General features: G+C 43.9%; 1 long non-coding RNA gene across 1 annotated transcript; it reads left to right on the top strand.

Moving 5' to 3' along the window:
- Positions 1–1,713: 1,713 nt before the first annotated feature.
- LOC141574184 (uncharacterized) lies at positions 1,714–16,167 on the top strand. Its single transcript, XR_012500902.1, has 3 exons — positions 1,714–3,815; positions 4,365–4,404; positions 15,275–16,167. It is a non-coding gene; the product is annotated as an uncharacterized LOC141574184 (long non-coding RNA).
- Positions 16,168–16,543: the final 376 nt, after the last annotated feature.

The raw sequence follows: 16,543 nt of genomic DNA on the forward strand, positions 1-16,543 counted from the left end.
TGAGCAAAAGAAATCAAAACCCAAACTAGAGCATACCAAACTGAATAAAATAAAACAGGACAAAAAGCTTAAGCCCATTTGGGTTTACAGACAAGTAAACAGTCACACAATTTCGGAAGCTGGAGAGTCGACGGGCAGGTGGAAACTGACAGCAGACCCAAGGAAGCCGTTTCCCAAGCCAGCTCCAGGGAAGGCTGGAGATGGCCTGGCGCACGTTGCCCGAAGGTCAGACAGACTCTGGGAGTTCTCAGTGTCTCCTCCAGTCGGGGTGAAAATGGGACTGAAACAGGTTGTTTGGTTCAAAGTCTATTTGAGAAGCAGTCAGAGCCCAGACGTAGGGTTACCAGATAATATAGGAAGACCAGTCAAATTTGAATTTCAGATACACAATAAATAATTTTTTCTTTCATCATTTTTTAAAATATATTTTTAATGTTGGTACTGGGGATGGAACCCAGGACCTCGTGCATGCTAAGCACGTGCTCTACCCCTGAGCTATACTCTCCCCCCAATAAATAATCTTTTAGTATATCACAAATATTGCAGGAGACATAATTATATCCAAAAATCATGTGTTGTGTATCTGAAATTTAAATTTAACTACACGTCAGGGGTGGGGGGTACAGCTCAGTGGTGGAGCCTGTGCTTAGCATGCATGAGGTCCCAGGTTCAATCCTCAGTACCTCCATTAACGAAAAACAAACAAAGAAGGAAAGAAATTTAACTACCCATCCTGTACCTCTGTTTGCTGTCTGTCAGCCCTACTCAGATTCCTCCTCCTATTTTTGGCAGAAGACTGGAGGGTAGTTCTCCGGAGATGGTGAAACAGAGTGTCGCCCAAGCACAGCTGAAGGCAGAGATCCTGGATGGGAAATTTCAGGACTGACTGAAAGTTCATGTAATTGATGTCTTAGACCCTCAGCATCTTCCCAGAACACAGATAGCCAGCACTGTCATCTCCAGGTGGGAGTCTGGAAGGTTCTTCCCTGGGGAAGATGGTCAACTGAAGGCAGAAGATCTTAAAATAATTGACTTTGGAAGTTCTCCGATGACACCGGCCTGCCAGGCCACCCTGCCATGAAGCCACAGTTGACAAGGCTCTCCACTCCCCGCGCACAAAGAACTTCCGATCAGCATTACTGGCTCCACTCTTAACGTGAACAGATAGCCAAGAGCACCAGATGTGTGAGGTGACCTGATGTGAAAAATACACACACACACACACACACACACACACACACACACACACACACACAGAGGGAGGAAGACAAGGCCGGGAGAAGGTACCTTTTATATATTTTGTATCTTCACGTAAGTGAGAAGATACTGAGTGCATGAAAAAAACAGCATGTTATAAAAATGGAACAGAAAACACAAAAGAGCTCACAGAAACAAAAAATACGATTAAATTTTTTCAACTTAGGGTTCCAAGATAAATTTAAGGAGATTTCCTAGAAAATAGAGCACAAAAAAAAAAAAAAAAAAAGACAAAGAGACAGAAGAGCTAAAAGATAGGAAATTAATGGCCTAACAGAGAGGTCAACTGCCCACGGCAGAGCTCCAGAAAGTGGGGCGGGGGAAGAAGGGGAGAACCATGGGTGCGAGGACATCTCTAATGGGGTGAGCGCAGCCCAGCTGCAGGCTCTGTCTCCACGCAGGCAGGGACGAACGCGCCCTGGGAACAGCGACAGCCTCTGGCAGAACGGTAACCCTCACGTGAGGACGAGTGGTGTGGGCAGCACGAGGGCTGGCTCTGCACGGCAAAGGCTCAGCCCGCGGCGGACGGCTCGTGTTTGATGACTCCTGAGTCCGTGGGTACAATTCGGAGGCACAATTAGGAGGGTACATGTGTGAAAGGATGAAGATCCGGACAGGGTGGCAGCCACAAAAATGGACAGGGCGGGGAAACTCCACAAGGAAGTGTGGGAAACAAGAACAAATGGGGCTCCTTGTTGAGCGCAGAAAGGTACACGAGTCAGAGCTCTTGGAGCCTGGCCCCCGGCCCAGAGAGGCGCTCCTGGAAACAGGGCCAAGAGGGCTGTGCCTTCCGGAAGCAAAGATGAGCTCGTATTTGGACATTCTGAGTTAGTTGAGGGGGAGAGCTCTCACAGAGAATGAGGTTCTCTTCAAAGAATGTTCTTGTAAAACTGACTAGCGAAGTAGTCCCCGGGGAGCGCTCATTACCTCAAACAAAGGAACATTCTCTAGGTTTTTTAAATAGACAAAGCTTAGCTCTGAGCAAATGTGATGTATTGATACAGATCAGGCCACATCAGACAGATAGAAGGCAGACCATTAACACAGAAAGTGAAGCAGACTTGGTGCCCGCGAACTCGGATAGGAAAGGTTAAACCGCGACTTTGTCCCGAGCCCCCACTGCGGAGAGATTTGGCGGCGGCCGGCTGGGGCACAGAGGTGTCGGCGTCGTTCCCAGAGAGCAGACCCTCCCGCTGCTGTGAGATCCCATTCGGGTTGCTGTGTGGCCAGGGAGGGAAGGGGTTGTGGCTGAGTGACAACAGGGCTGCCGGGATGGGGCAGGCAGGGTGGGGTGGGCTGTAAATGAACCCAGGAAGTGAGAGCCATCTCTCTGGGTCATGCAGGTGACCCCCCCCACCCCACCCCAAGGGGAGAGAAGTTCAATTCCCGTCGTGGGCCCTGGGCTTCCGCACGTCAGGGGGACCCTGCAGCGGCTCGAGGTCTGCTCCTTTGCCTGGCTGTTGGCATTCGGTGCCAATCCTATCTACTTCCAGTTCCATACCTTTACAAGAACAGACTGGGAGGACACTGTAGGAAAATATTTCAATATAAATGCCAAGCCTTGACAGGTGTAATATTTCCACAATTTCAGAGTTAAGCTTCTCCCAGAGAAGGACAGAAGAGTTGGGGTCATCTGTGTGACGCATGGCTGACAGCGTGTATGTTAATTCCAAGGATTTATTGGCTCAGCGTGACTCACACCATGGCGGGGTAGCTACAGAAACCACGGCACAGCTCAGGTCTCCTCTGTGGGAAAAAGGACACTAATGCTGAGACAGGAGGGAGGGGCAGGGCACGACCACTGAGCGGAGGACACGGCCGATGAGCATGTGACCTAAACCGGCTGGAACCACCTGGCCTGAGCCGCCCTCCTGCTCCCTGAGACGGCCCCCACTCTGCCTGTGGAGCGTGTGTCTCCCTGAAATGGACTTTCACTTCACTGTGCCTCACTCCTGTGTTCTCTCCTGCACGAGACAAGAGCCCACTCACTGGCAGTAATGCCTGTGTCCCACGAGACTGGCGTGAGCGCTGAGCGGGGCGACGTGGGTGGCGTACTTCGCACAGGGCCTAGCGTGCAGCTGGCACTCAAGCGCCGGGGGAAAGATCTGCAGCGCTCGACAAAAGCAGCTACCACACGTTCACAGGAGAAAACAAGCATGTTTCCCAAGGACGAAGTGTGTGAACAGGAAGCACAAATAAGCAGAAACAATGTTGGTTAATAATCAGGGAGGAAGTGGCCGCCCTACCATAGGAATGCAAAATAGAAGAGCGGCAAGAGGCAGGGGAGGAGACAGTGTCCTTGACCCTCTCTGGGCCCCTGGCTGCGTGTGCAGATTACAGGCTAAGAGGGGAAAAGCACACACATTTGTTTAATGCAGGGTTTCGGGCAACGGAGCCTCATAAGGAAACGAAGGCCAGGAGCGATGGTGGCCCCCGTGAGCTGTGCCCGTTGGGTGAGGAGCAGAGACTCGTGGAAAGACGGACGGACAAGGGGTGCGGCGACCGGGGAGCGGCGCGGGGCCTGGCGGCTCAGCCTCCGTCGGCTCCCTCGGCCCCAGGTACGAGGCTGCTCCTTCCCTCGGTATCGGGGGCGCCTCTCACGTGAGGGTTTTACCACTTGCTTCAGGGGAGAAGGGCAGGAGGAAGGTCCTAGTGACCTTCCTGCTTCTGCCGTTTTCTCAAACCTCCTGTAACTTAGAAGATTCAATACGCCAGGGGAGGGTATAGCTCGGGGTAGACTGCACGCCTGGCACGCACAAGGTCGTGGGTTCAATCCCCAGTACTTCCATTAAAAAACAAATAAACAAATAAACCTATTTACCCCACCCACAAAAATAAATAAAATAACATATATATTAAAAAATAATCTGCACGCCAAGATGCCAGACCGTGGATCAGTGTGTCCTGAACTCCGTGAGCACCTATGAGACTGGCAAAGACTTTTTTTTTTTAAAGACAATGCCCTGAGCTAGTAAGTATATAGCTAAATTCAAAAACAAAAAAAACCACTCTCTCATGTTTTATTGGGAGTATAAATTGGTGTACTTTTTAAGGTAATTTGTTGGTGTTTATTAAATTTCAACCTTCACACCAATTTGCCCTCACAGGTTCACTTCCAGAAATTTGTCCATGGAAACACTTATTCAAGTAAGTAAAACACACGTTATCCACAAGGACGGCTGCAGGTGAGACCCAAACTACAAATAAGGAAGAATATCTGTCATGTGAATTCAAGACATATTCACAAACGTGTGCAATAATTTATACCGTATAATCTATTTGGTAAGAAAAATAGAATTACAACATACATGCTAATCTACTCATAAAAATATCTACCCCTAGAGGTTAAGGTTATATAGCATTTTCCCTTTCAGTGTTATTTTTATGCTTAAACCACAAGCATTTATAAATCAGTACTAATGACATACTAGTGATCATCTGTGATCATCTCAGGGTTGGAGAGGAGACACCGGCGTGTAAGAGGAGGTCTCAGGAGGGGATGAGATGGGCCTGAGGTCACGCAGGAAGGGGGCAGATGCCAGGGGTGAGAGTCACCAAGAGCCCGGTGATGACCCACCAGCCACGCTGTCTGCACCCCATCAGGTAATATTCAAGTTAAACCGCTCACGCGCTCATTGGCAGTACAGACTAACCACTACTTGAACTTAAAAAAAAAAAAGCTGCCCTACTTTTCCATAATTTAGACTTTGCATTAATTCTGAGGAGGTCCTTCTCGTGCCTCCTCATCTCACTTGAAATTACCTCCCGCGTGAAAACTCAAACACATCTGTGCAAATGCTTTGCAAAGCTCCGAAAAGTGCTAGACGGTGCACATCTGGGCCAGACCTGAGCGCAGCAGCAATCAGCGTACGGAGGGCTCCGGGGAGAAGTGAGTTCTGTGGCTCCACGTCAGGAAGAGTGCACGTGTTTACCACATTTTGCCATGAAACTTTATATTTTAAAAACTGCACATGAGTTTTGAACACAGTCTGTGAACACAGCACTGATTCTCCACCAGTGTGTGGTCACTGCCTGAAGCTGCTGCTTAGTTTTGCCCCTGAAACAATCTCTCCCTTCATATCCTTACCTCTAAATTCATCCCACACTGAGTTTAGACTGTTAGCATTACATAGGCCGTTCCCTGTTTAATTCGCCAATCCAAGTCATTTACTCCTAATCTGAAAACATGCTTCATTTAAAAAAAAAAAAAAAACGCACTCAGGGGAATAAATGCGCGGAAATGGAACCGGCCCAAGGGCCTCACATGAAGGCAGATACAAAAGACATCTGTGCAGTAATCCGGGAATCGGATTACTCCGCTTGTCATCGGTATTTTTCAGGGATGGTAGAAGGAACCGGTGTCACCATGGAAATGCTCCTTCCTAAAACACAAATCTTAAACAAAACCCCAAAGCCTAGGAACATCAAGGAAACCAAGAGGCCCAGCCTTCCAGCGGAGACTCCCGCATTACCATGACACAGAGCGGCCGCCGAATCCTTCCCACGGCGGAGAGGCAAGAGCTACAAAGGCAGGCCTTTGCTTCCACCCCGGGCAAGGCGCCTTCCATTCTGTGAAATAAAACACTTGTCAGCAACCACAGAAATAAAATACGTGTCTGAAATTTTCCTAAGGAGGACTGTTACTCAGTAGCTAGGTTCAGCCACTTTCTGGAGAGAACCGTGGTGTGGCGTTTCAGTCCTAAAGCAGAGCTGGACACTCCCCACGTGCTGGTCAAAATGGGGCAGCACTTTGGGGAACGTGGATCCCTCCTGGCCTAAACTAAACGGAAACAACTGAAACTTGGACAAATTCATATATGGACAATAAACACTCTTCTGCCAAGGAGGCTGGGGTCTGGACCACCAGTAAGTATTTATCACACGTCCGTCGCATGGCAAACACTGCCAGGTGCTGGACAAACAGCTGCCAACAAAACCAACACGACCTCTAGTTTTGCAGCACTTAACGTCTGCTTTAGTGGACAATTACGAAATAAAGTAAAGGGGACAAGGGTACATGGTCTTAAGTAGCGGGAAGGGAACAGAACAGGGCAACGTGGAGAAGGCGACGGGTGAGTGAGGCTGAAAGTCTACGTGCGCCTGAAAGCTACTGAAGACGTGAGCTTCCCCTTAGACCTGGAAGCCAGGGAGAGTGAACGTGTTCTGATGGGCAGGAAGAGAGGCTGAGGCCGAGGAACCAAAACCCAGGATGGTTCTGAGACAGGAGAAAGCCTGGAGAATTAAAATAGAAGAAAAGAGGGTGTGGCTGGCACTTAAAGAGCCCAGGAGAAAATTTAGGGAGGGCGGGCCATGCCGGGGCTGATGGACCACAGTAAGCAGTTTGGATTTTACTGGATGTCCAAGGAGAAAACACTGATGGGCTTTTGCTCTGATATGTCCTCAAACATCCCTCTGCTGCTTTCGAGAAAAAGGACTAGAAGCAGAGGGGCCAGGTGAGACATTATGGTGGCTTAGACGAGGACGATAAAGAAGATGGAGATGAAGATAAGGCAACATCTGGCAACATATTTCATGGCAAAGTCAACAGGCAGGCACTTGCCCTCCCCTCCCCTCAATTAATTAACCGTGGAAAGGCACGTCACTGCAGGAGCAGGCGTGGGCTGACCTCAGCCCTCCTGCTTATTTTAAACTGCGGTGGCAACAGGTCTCACCCTCCAAGAACTAAAGAAAAATTCTCCTGGGGCCAAAAGAGACAACTTGGAAATTCGCAGTGAAAAGTCATAGCTATTTCGTAAGTGTAAAAAAAAAGTCGAAAACACATTCTGAAGATTCGGGTAAATAAAAATTTGCATGTTTCTCTTTTTAAATAAGCCTGGTAACAGAGCTGCTTATTTAAAACAGACAAAAGCTGGTAAATAGTATGAGGACAAATACACAGGTCAGAGTATAAGACATTAACCAAATAATGTGAAATGTGAAATTCTAGTCAAGACTGGGAAAATATAAAAGATATCTGAAAAATATATATAGTTGTGTTAAGAATGGATAAATGAGGAAAGAAACGAAAATAAGATAAAACAGTATTGGAGGGTGGTGAGATATAATATGCTACTACAGTAAAAAAAAAAAAATCATACTTAAAAGAGAAATGCACTGAATGTCTGAATTTAGTGTAGCAGAAAAACAATGAATTACACCCAAGTGCCATGGTTTCTGCTCTACGGAGAAGGAAATAAAGTCTATGTTCAGGTATATGCTGTGTATAAGTTGGCTTTTTATGTGTCCAAATCATTGTTCCAATCAGGCATGTATTATTACATTAATTGTGATGATCATTTCAGAGACCAATTTTCTGTGAAAATCTATGGGTTTCTCTAGATATCGTAACACTTTAGTCAGAAGACTTTTTAAAATATGTATTTACCAGGAAAAATACTTTCTAATAAACAGATGAAATATAGCCAACAATATGGGAAATCATGATGCATTCAAGGATGATCCAAAACCACTGGTGTGGGCACTCACCATTTGGAATTCAGGCTGGCCAAGCACCAGGGCAGGCCTTGCCCTCATGCTGCTGGAGAGGGTCGATGGGCAGGCATCCTGGGGGCTCAGGGCAGCACCTGGTGCCCACCAGTATGGAAGTCTTTTTTGTATGTCAACAACCAGTACGGCTGCACCAGCGGAACATCATTCCTGAGCGTGTCTATCTAATACAGTCGTCTGCGGCCACCGTACACATCAGTATTTCACGGCATCGAGAGCCGCACCATGCCATGTTGTTACATGAATAAGGCAGGCTAGTAACAGCGTGTGTCTCCTGACCCTTCAGGTAAGTCGGCGTGTATGTGCAGGAATGGACAGACAGGACCGAGACGATTTATAGCCTCTAGTAGGATTGTGGGTGATTTTTTTCCCTAATGCTTATTTATAGCTTGTAAATGTCCTACAATAAAAATACAAGGTAAAATATTATGCCTAGAATATAGAATTATACTATTTTAGAAATTACAATGATTGGTAAAGAAAAATGGAAAGGGGGATGCGTATCAGTGAAGAAACTCTGATCCAGTCAAGGAAAGCTGCCCCCTACAGTTGGCCCCCTGTGTCTTCCTTCTTCTATTACCAAGAGTGACACTGTTCTAGAAATACAGCCCTATGCTCTTAAATCAGTTGATTAAGACTCTAGGTCCTGAATACTGGAATTCTACATACCTGAAGTTTTATTTTACTTTCAAAGAATCATGGAATTTTTCAGCAAGAAGGATCCTTAGAAGATCACATGCTCTGTGTTGAGGCTGGCAGACTTCCATTCAGGCATGCTTGGCAGGATGTGAATCCTGCTCTCTGCCAGGCTGGTTAAAATTCAAGGATCTGCCTCTAATGGGCAACACAACATACCCACTCTAGGTTCCCGACAAAAAGGATAAAATCAAATTCTTTGCTGTTCTATATGGATCAAAAGTTTAGTCTCAAAACATGTATTCATGGAGGGTTGCTCAGAAGAGGTGAAACCCACCTGTTGACCTACTCAGCGTATACTCTGTCCTTGGATCACACCGTACAGCGGAAGCGTCACACAGCACAATCATACTTCCTCCTACGTTTGTCACGTTAAAGAACAAACTTCAAATTAGGAGTTTGGGATGAGCAGATACAAACTACTATCTATAAAACAGATAAACAACAAGGCCCTACTGTACAGCACAGGGAACTATATGCAATATCTTATAATAAACCATAATGGAGAAGAATGTGTACATATGTCTATAACGGAATCACTCTACCCTGTTGTACATCAGAAACCAACACAATATTGCAAATCACCTGTACTTCAATAATAAATAAACAAACAAGCTTCACGCCATCACTGTGGGATTGTGATGAAAAATGCTGTTCATAATACCTCGTGGCACCAGTGTCACAAACACCCAAGGAAGGAACGTTTCCCAGGCCCCACTGCCCGGGGAAGCGGCACTTCCTCTGAGCAACAGCTTTAATTCCGTCAGGCCCGTCCTGAAGTCTTGCGGACAGCCCCGCTTCCCTTTTTTGTTTGACTTCCAGGCCGCTCTGCACCTACCTTATGACCGGTGCCGCGTGTGTGAACCTTAGTTGGTGGCTCTGATAATCGGATCAGAGCGTGAAGCCTGGAGCCGCACTAGCCACTAAGCACGTGACCGCGGGCAGTCACTTGACTGTGACTCAGTTTTCTCAACTGTAAAATGAGGGGGCTAATAGTCCCTACTCCTCAGGACTGGTTGGAGGGCTAAACGCGTAAACACAGGTAAACCACGCTGAGCAGTGCCTAGCACGCAGTAATCACTCTTATGAATTCAGACCTTTCCTCCCCTGTGAGGATACTGACACTGACCACAGGTCTCTTTCCAACGAAGGGAGGCAGCTTTCCTACTTGCCCAATGCTAACTCAGACTTTTGAAAAGCAAAAGAAAATAAGTAACTGTTTACAGCCAATGCATTTGAAGATAAGCTTCAAGTTGGTTTCAGAGCTTCCTTGTAGTGGGATGGGGGTGGTGGGGGTGGAGGTGGCTGCCTGGAGATTCACAGCATCTACGTAAATAAGAGGTTGCTCAGGAAAGCGCAGAAAATGGAGAATTAATGTCTTCCTCTCCTCCTGTCTTGACTTTCTCCTTCTTGCCTGGCATGCAGGGCAGATACAAGGGAGGCGCAGACCTCTTCCACAAGCTACAAAGAACACAAAAATGACCAGAGGGAAAGAATCTTTTGTTTTTGTTATTTTCTTATTTCCTGTTCTTGATCGAGCTGGCTGGCTGACTCAAAGGACTTTACTAGCTTCCAGATACACAATAAATGGATGTTTGAGAATACAGAGAAATAACCATCATAACTGCAGTGACGATGCATTTCTAACAGTTGATGACTTTTCTGTGGACCTTTCCCCTTCGGAAAGCTTGAAGGCAAAGAAAAATATACTAGATTCAGTTTGTTTCAAGTATGGATTACAGCACGGTGAGTGATCTGATGAAAAGTTCTGTCTCGAAATTTCAAATCAATGGCCAAATGTAAATGGAGTTGGAGAAAATGGAGGTTGACAATTCTGGTATGTTTGACGTGCTGGTGGACGCGCTGCTGGAGATCCCTGGGGAGAAACTCTGTGACCACCAGTTTGCGTAAGGATCATAATCATTTCTATACAAGTGAACAAAACAAGGGTCTATTTTTCACTGGTCCTCAGTTCTGCTTTTCTTCATTCTAAGATGCTGGCCAGAGCACAGCCTCTACCTGCCAGAATCACGGCAGAAGGAACAGGTAACAACAGTGAACCAGGTGCTGCCTCACAAAACTTGTGTTCACAAATGACGGGCATCACTTCCGCTCACATCCGTCCATCAGACCGAGTCACGTGGCCCTGCCTGACTTCCACTAGGTCGGGATGTATAATCCTCCTGCAGGAGGGGCCAACAGTGAGACCACGCCGTGAATCAGAAAGTAATACTAATGTATCTCTGTGAGGTTCATTTTTAAAAGACACAAAATGAAACAGAAAATAATAATCTCAGACTAAAATTTTAGATTACTCAAAATACAGGCATGTCACAAGGGAGAAATGGAGGAAAACATCAGGTTAAAAGCCTGATGTTATCTGACAGCTAGAGGTTAGACACTGATTAACTCTCAAATTGATAGATATATTTCAAACACGGCCAACAAAAATGTAAGCACAGAGATAAAAACCACCATCAATGAAACTGACAGGCAAAGGAGAAAAAAGAAATAATCAGGAAAGCTTAACAAATGAAAGCCATAAAAAAAAAAAGCCAGAAATAAGGAAAAACGTAATTATTACACTACTCTTGTGAGAGTTAAATGAGGATGAAACAAACTCAGTGCCTCACATCTTATTTTATTTACTTAGAAAATTAAAAACTGGAGTTAACAAATTAACCTAGGCCATTCGAGACAGTAAAAGATTTTGGTACATGGTTCACATGCATTTAATTGGCTTTAGAAGTTACATGAATAAATGATAACTGGTCAGTACATAAATGTGTTCATTAATTTAAAAATATATAAGTAGCCACCTCTGGAATGGCCTTTTTCAGACCCTAAAAAGGACTTTCTTTAAAATAGTAAATAATGCCAAGACTGCAGGCTATCGGGTTAGCCTTTTCTAGGTCCATCTTTTAACTGTTCTTAGCCTCTCCAGGACACAGAAATCCTCTTGTGTTTATTAAAACCATGTGAAGTAGGCACAGCTATTCTTCCTCCCCTCCACCCTTTTTCTTAATAGACGAGGAAACTGAAGTCCAGAAATGTTAAGCAGTCTTTCCATGTTACACAGCTGGCAAGTCACGCTTGTAGCATTCAAATCCCAACCACTGACGCCGCAACCAACATTCAATTACACGGCCATCTCAGATACCACAGGCCACGTGGGATGGTCCACTCTGCAGTACAAGAACCACATTAGACCGTACCAAAGACCACCTAGAAACGATGGAAAGCTGTAACCATGCTCTCTGTTTTCCCTCACTCTTGGAAGATTTCTAATATTTAAGTTTGCAGTAGGAGCCAGTCTCCAGCGTAAGACTGCGTAAGAGCAAAATCAGGACGGTCCTTTGCTGCCCTCTTATGGAAGACGTACAAAGACACACAAAAATCTCCAGGCTCACTCTGCCCTAACTGAAGTACTGCAGGTGTACCTGGCTTCAAGTAACAGAAGAGTTTCTCGAACGGTGCAACTGGCATGTAAGAGGTACCTGATGAATGTTTACAGAAGTGAGCTGGAGGTTTTATCTGCTGAGTCTCTGATATGTACTAGAAACTTGACTTTGTAAGACTCCTACAAGTTATTTAGTTTATTTAGTTAAATGACTAAACACTTTCCAATTTCTAAAATATATTTTTAATTGAAGTATAGTTGATTTACAATATTGTGTTAGTTTCTGATGTAAAGCAAAGTGACTCAGTATATATATATTCTTTTTCGTGACAGGTTATTACAAGATCTTGAATACAGTTCCCTGTGCTGTACAGTAGGATCTTGTTGCTTATCTAGTTTATATATAGTAGTGTGTGTCTGTTAATCTCAAGTTCCTAAATTATCCCCCCCCGCCCTTTTCCCTTTGGTAAGAATAAGTTTGTTTTCTGTGTCTGTGAGTCTGTTTCTGTTTTGTAAATAAGTTCATTTGTATCATTTTTTTAGATCCCACATATAAGTGATATCATATACTTGTCTTTTTCTGTCTGACTTACTTCACTTAGTATGATCATCTCTAGGTCCATGCATGTTGCTGCAAATGGCATTAATTCATTCCTGTTTATAGCTGAGTAGTATTCCATTGTGTGTGTGTGTGTAAATATATATATATCATATCTTTATCCAGTCACCTGTTGATGGACATTTAGGTTGCTTCTATGTCTTGGCTATTGTAAATAGTGCTGTTATGAACACTGTGGTACATGTGTCTTTTCAAATTAGAATTTCCTCCAGGTATATGCCCAGGAGTGGGATTGATGGATTATGTAGTAAAGTCTAGTTTTTTATGGAACCTCCACACTATTCCCCATAGTGGCTGCACCAATTTAGATTCCCACCAACAGTGTAGGAGGGTTCCCTTTTCCTACTTATTATTTGTAGGCTTTTTGATGATGGTAACTCTGACTTGTGGGAGGTGATACCTCAGCGTAGTTCTGACTTGCATTTCTCTAATAATTAGCAATGTTGAGCATCTTTTCGTGTGCCTTTTGGTCATCTGTGTGTCTTCTCTGGAGAAATGTCTGTTTAGGTCTTTTGCCCATTTTTTGACTGGGTTGTAAACACTTCTCAATTTAATCTCCATGGTATACAGATTGGCATATGTTTATTTAAAATTATAAAATCACATCATGTAGCCAATTTATTCACAATGAATAAATAAAATCATAAAATTTACAAAATAAATAAAAATCGTAATCTAAAATTTTCACTTTAATCACTTAAGCACCTTTGCTTCTTTTCAAAGCCCAAATCTAACAAATAGTCAAAGTGAACAGTGCAAGTTTCTTCTTGTTTCCTGCTCTTTGTTTAGCCTGTTGGCTGTGACCACAACCTATTAGGAGAGACTTGAGCTCTGCGCTAGAACAGGCCTAATCACACTCAACAAAATCTATAAAGAACCGCATTGCTTGAAGTTTTAATGAAGATAAATAGCTACCTCCCTCACGATTTCCTCAAACTGATAAGGTTGTTAACGATTATACTAAACACTAAAGTCCATAATCTTTTGACTTCAGAACAGTGAGGGATTTTCATAGCTCAGTGGTAAAGGGAACTGTTTCACTGGCTCATGGATACGTGGTCTAATAAATGACCCGAGCGTTTCCTGGGGCCCAACCCCAGTCTGCTTCTAACACCTAAATATGAAACTAAGCCACTGCCTCTTTATCCACAGTCACAGCCAATACTGGGCCAAAGATCCCTGGATCCTGTCCAGCCCTTCCCACGCCAAGGGCTAACCAAAGGCAAATTTTCATCAAAGAAGTTTTGTAATAGATGATTTACTAATCGAGGTATCACTTAATTAGGTATAAACAACCTGTTTTCCAAAGCAAATTCTACTAAAAAGGAAACTTGCAATTGTATGAATATTTAGCAAAAACCATGTATGCACTATGTATTTCCAATTTTAAAAATTGATATGCATTTATTCAGAAAACATTTCCTAAATACATACTCCATTCTAGACAGTCAGCTATGAATGCTCAGAATGCAGAAGTGCACAGTGGGAAAGAAAGTAATTTTCATTAGAAAATACAAGTTATAATACAAAACAGAAACAGACTCAGACATAGAACACAAACTTGTGGTTGCCAAGGGGGCAGGGGGTGGGAAGGGACAGACTAGGATTTCAAAATGTAGAATAGATAAACAAGATTATAGTGCATAGCACAGGGAAATATATACAAGATCTTGTGGTAGCTCACAGCAAAAAAAAAAAGTGACAATAAATATATGTATGTTCATGTATAACTGAAAAATTGTGCTCTACACTGGACACAACATTGTAAAATGACTATAACTTATAAAAAATGTTTAAAAAAAAGAAAATACAAGTTATATTAACATCTAGTGGGCTTATAACTGATATTTTAAATTAATCACTAAGCATTTTTAAATTTCTAAATTTTAATATTCATTACAACAAATATCAATAGACATAATCCTCATAAATAAAAGCTTTGCAATAATTTGTAAGGATATAAAGGTCCCTTGGTTCAAAGCCACTGAGCACTGGCATCGCAGGCTCAGGGAGTGCGCGCGGGAGGGCAGCTCAGGGGGCCGCTCTGCCAGCCTGACCGCCCGAGCGGGGCGATGACCACGGGGAAAAGGAGCGGACCTGAGATGACGTGGGTTAAGAACACTAGCAGCCCTAAAACCCTAAAGGCCACAGCGCTCTCCCCACCAGGTATTCAAAATAAAGCGATACTAAACCACAGAATAAATGTCACGAGTCTGAACAAATTTCTGAGATTTCCTCTTGTTTCTTTTCTAGCTGTATTGAAACATAATTGATAAAAATGTTATAGATTTAGGTTGTACACTGTGACTTTTTTAAGGTACGTAGCATGATGATTTAATGTCTGCAGGTATTATGAAACGATGGTCACAATACAGTAAGTCAGCACGTCTCTCACCTCACACAGTCACGTGTTTCTGGCGCTGGGAACAGCTAAGATCTATTGTCTCAGAAAAGGTCAAGTGCACAGTATAGTATTATTAACATAGTCACCATGCCGTACCTTAGATTCCCCGGAACGTATTCATTTTATGACTGAAATTTTGTGCCCTTTGTGCCCAGTATCTCCCTGTTTTCCCCACCTCTCAGTCCCTGGCAACCACCACTCTACGCTCTGGTTCCACCGTGACTTTTTTAGATCCCACATACAGGTGAGGTCACACAGCGTTCGCGTTTCTGTGACTGTCTTATTTCACTTAGGATAACATCTTCCTGATTCATCCAGGTTGTCGCAAAGGGCGAGATTTCCTTCTTTTTATGGCTAAATTGTAAATATACGTGTCTTCTTTTTCTTCCAGCTTTATTGAGGTATAATTGACATAAAACACTGTGCAAATTTAAGGTATCCAGATAATGATTGGATATCTACTGCAAGATGACTGCCACAATAAAATTGGTTCATGCATCCGTCATGTCACATAGTTCCACATTTTTTTTGTGCGGTAAGAACTTTTAAAATCTGCTCTCTTAGCAACTTTCAGATATAGCTGACCATACAGTATTGTTAACTACAGTCACCATGTTGCTGATTACATCCCCAAAACGTATTCATCTTATAAGTGGAAGCTTGCACTCTCTGACCACCTTCACCCATTTCCCCCCACCTCCCACCCCGACCCCAACATAGTCTTATTGTATGTTATAGACTGAATTGTGTCCTCCCAAAATTCATATGTTGAAGCCTTAACCCCCAGTATGACTGTATTTGAAGACAGGACCTTTAGTGGGTAATTACGGTTTACTGGGGTCAGCAGGGTGGGGCCCTGAGTGATTTGATTGTTGTCTTTACACGAGGAGGAACAGATACCAGATCTCTCTCTCTCTCCCCCCAACTCTCTCTCTGGAACACACGTAGAGGAAAGGTCGTGTGAAGACACATCAAGACGACAAGACAGGAAGAGAGGTTTCGTCAGAAACCAAATTTCCCACATCTTGATCTTGGACTTCTTGCCTCCAGCACGCTGAGAAAATAAATTCCAGTTGTTTAAGTCACCCAGGCAGCTGGGCAGACTAAGTCACTGTAGGATCCAGTCATGGTCCTCCTGCGTATTTACCCAACTGAGGAGAAAAGGTATGACCACACAAAAACCTGCATGTGAATATTTTATAGCAGCTTTGTCCAGAATGGCGAAAAACTGAAAACAACCAATGGGTGAACGGATAAACTGTGGTACATTCAGACAAAGAAATATTATTCAGCAATAAAAAGAAATGAACTATCAAGTACCCCACCCCAGTGCCAAAAAAAAAAAAAAAAAAAAGACACGTGGGAAACGTAAATATATATTGCTAAATGAAAGACACGAATCTTCAAAGACTATATGCTGTATGATTCCAAGTATGTGATATTCTGGAAAAGACAAAACTATGGAGACAGTAAAAAGATCAGTGGTTCCCAGGGGTTCAGGGAGGGTTGGGGGGATGAACAGGTGGAGCACAGGAGATCTGGGGAGGCAATGAACCTAGTCTGTATGATACTGTAATAGTGGATACATGACATTATACATTTGTCTAAACCCACAGAACTGGAAGATGCAAACAGTGAACCTTAATGTAAACTACGGACT

The sequence above is a fragment of the Camelus bactrianus genome, chromosome 20, assembly GCF_048773025.1.
Source record: "Camelus bactrianus isolate YW-2024 breed Bactrian camel chromosome 20, ASM4877302v1, whole genome shotgun sequence".
Classification (NCBI taxonomy): Eukaryota; Metazoa; Chordata; class Mammalia; order Artiodactyla; family Camelidae; genus Camelus; species Camelus bactrianus.